Below are 3343 nucleotides of genomic sequence, written 5' to 3'. Positions count from 1 at the left end.
CGTACGCCAATCTTTTTTTTTTTTTTTTTTTTTTTTTTTTTATACTTTGTCGCTGTCTCCCGCGTTTGCGAGGTAGCGCAAGGAAACAGACGAAAGAAATGGCCCAACCCCCCCATACACATGTACATACACACGTCCACACACGCAAATATACATACCTACACAGCTTTCCATGGTTTACCCCAGACGCTTCACATGCCTTGATTCAATCCACTGACAGCACGTCAACCCCTGTATACCACATCGCTCCAATTCACTCTATTCCTTGCCCTCCTTTCACCCTCCTGCATGTTCAGGCCCCGATCACACAAAATCCTTTTCACTCCATCTTTCCACCTCCAATTTGGTCTCCCTCTTCTCCTCGTTCCCTCCACCTCCGACACATATATCCTCTTGGTCAATCTTTCCTCACTCATTCTCTCCATGTGCCCAAACCATTTCAAAACACCCTCTTCTGCTCTCTCAACCACGCTCTTATCACTAACAATTAGTGAATTCCATCGTTTTCGTCGGCCAAAGCGCTAGAATCAATAACATTTATAAATTTATGGTGTTGAGGTGCCGTGCCAGCATCAGACCTAGGCCAGACGACATTCACCTACGACACGTCCCAAAACCCTCACTGCCAGCCAGCATCACAGTGCCGCCACCATCCCCGAGAACGCCTATCAAGGTAGACATCTTCCCTTGGAAGTTCCTCCACGCATATAGCAGGTCCTGAAGAACAAAGGAACATTCCTCTCTGACGCCCGCGGCCGCGTTTTAAAATGCTAACAACTGTGAGACCTACGAAAACCTGTTCCAGTCCGTCCCGTCGCGTCGCAGCAATACGAGAAGGCCTGGGAGAAGACTGAAAGCAGAGCGGCTACACAAGACAGGGCACAGGGAAGGATGATGGGCAATCATAGACACGGCCTCGCTCCTGCTGTCTGAGGGATAATATTGCGACCCAGCAAAAGGCTTCATCAACTCCTGACAACAGACGTAGCCACACTACCTGTAAATGATCCCCCGACTCGAGTCTACAGTCTTTCTTCCCGGAGAAGAAGAAAAAAAGTCTATCCCGGACAGTAATCACAGTAAGGAAAAAAAAGTTAGGGATATAGGGCACAGGTAGTCAAATTACCCTGGATCTACGTGGCAGTGTAAATGTTAAGGGGTGAGGGCCGGCGTGTGGTGAGCGGCGGGAGTCCGAATTGGCTCATCGCCCCTTGTCGTCACACCTCAGCCCTCTCCCTAGACAGACACACACACACACACACACCCTATCAGTCTCTCGCTTTACTGTGCATTATAATAAAGCAAGTGTAAAGATTACGTACATATCAATCGTGTCCTCTAGTAATCACTTCAGTTGTAAAGTCGAAATTTTTCATTCATGTGGCCAACAGAGAAGACAGTCAGCTTTCATTCTTACTTTTTCCTATTCGCCGAGAAAACTCTGCCTGAGCAGCGAATCAGGTTCCTCAGCCATTTTAAGTGAATGTGTTCATTTACGTCACAACAGTAAAGAGTGACGTCTTAGGCAGAGCGCCAATCGGATGTCGAATGGCAACATTATGCTCTGCGTCGGACCACAGGAACACATGACGTCCGGTAGTGTCCTTCTCTACTGTGGGCTCTGACCTCATACCATGGATACACTTCTGGTTATGATGACACACACGGGCTAAATGTGGCACCACCACCGACCACTCTGGCCACACCACCACACCCACATCCTCGTAAATAGACGAAGCTATCAGTCTTATCGTTATCATATCCGTAAGAACCTTAGATACCACGCGACCTTACGATAAACCCACGGGAATAATTCTATGTCACAATCGAAGGTACACAATAATAATAATGATCATATTTGATTGTAAAAAGATCCATTACCGAAATACTCTTTGTTTTATAGACTATCAACAACTACACAACGCGCGACTATATTTTACACATAAAAGGTAAACAAAACTTGCAAACGTTCCACTTCCCCGTACATTAATAAAATTATGGAGGTGTTCTTTACTGTTAACATGTGCACCTGCGTCAGGTAACTTTCTGTGGGAGTAAGAGGCGATAACAAGAGCATGGGGGGTGGAAGATCCCGCCCGCACCCTGCTGTGTAGTTTACATAGAAGAGACGAGATTAAACCTCACATTCACCTCAAGCGTGGGATACGCTCCTCCTGGCCTGCCACACCTGTGTGGATGAGGTACCCAGCCATGGGAGGGGGGGGGGGGGGAACACACACACACACACACACACACACCACCTGCCCATCACCAACACTGGCACTATCTGTCCATCACTGGCACCACATACACTTCTCAGGTACTGACACCACTTATCCACCACTGTCACTGGCACCACCTGCACTTTTCAAGTACTCACACCACTTATCCACCACCGGCACCACTTATCCACCACTGGCAGTGGCACCACCTACACTTCTCAGGTACTGACACCACTTATCCACCACTGGCACTGGCACCACCTGCACTTCTCAGGCACTGACACCACTTATCCACCACAACTGCCACTGCTGTCCACCACTACCACCCTTCGAGTTATAAATCTGTACATATAATTTCGTACATTAACTCTACCTTCATTAAGGTTGCTGAACAAATCACTAACCCACAACGTACAGTCCCCACTGGTCTAGTTACAGCAAGCTTCTTCTTGCATACACAGAACATTGGTGCTAAGCAGGTGGATCCTCTATTGTCTACGCTCGTTTACTTAGCGACTATCCCCACCACATATTCATACGTGTATAAAATAACGGAACAGCACTTCATATCCTTATCTAGTCACAGTGTTGACAGGTTTATCACTTGCCTGTGAACGTGCACACACCACACACACACACACACTCTCATGTGATCACATCATACGTACATGCTGCAGGCAGCGTTCCAACCTACGACTCAGCCTCGGGTACCGGACAGAGCGACCGGCTCGCATCTAAACCAGACGTTCATCCTACCCTTTAGGGTTTTGGTCGATACCTGACGTAAGCTGCGGTTAGCGGCTGCTGCAAGGAAGAGCAAAACTCCCCTCCCCGTGATATGCAACACAGTAAGGAAATACAATTTCTTTCTCAAAGGAAAGTAAAAGACAGTGGGGAGGAGGGGAGTTGGATTGGTGGTATGTAGGAAAAAGTTAATGGGGTAGAGCCATATAATCGTTATAAAGTTACTTATATCAAAATGTAGAAGTTAATTTCTATTTTGTGCCAAATAATACATCACTGCCTTCCGTTTTTCTCGATTTGTACTCTCTGCCAAGTCTCAAAGTGAACTTGAAGGAAACATAGAGACGTTAACGACTTTATAACGTTTTCTTTGATAG

This window comes from Panulirus ornatus, chromosome 46 (genome assembly GCF_036320965.1).
Source record: "Panulirus ornatus isolate Po-2019 chromosome 46, ASM3632096v1, whole genome shotgun sequence".
Lineage (NCBI taxonomy): Eukaryota > Metazoa > Arthropoda > Malacostraca > Decapoda > Palinuridae > Panulirus > Panulirus ornatus.
This window is presented reverse-complemented; position numbering follows the sequence as displayed.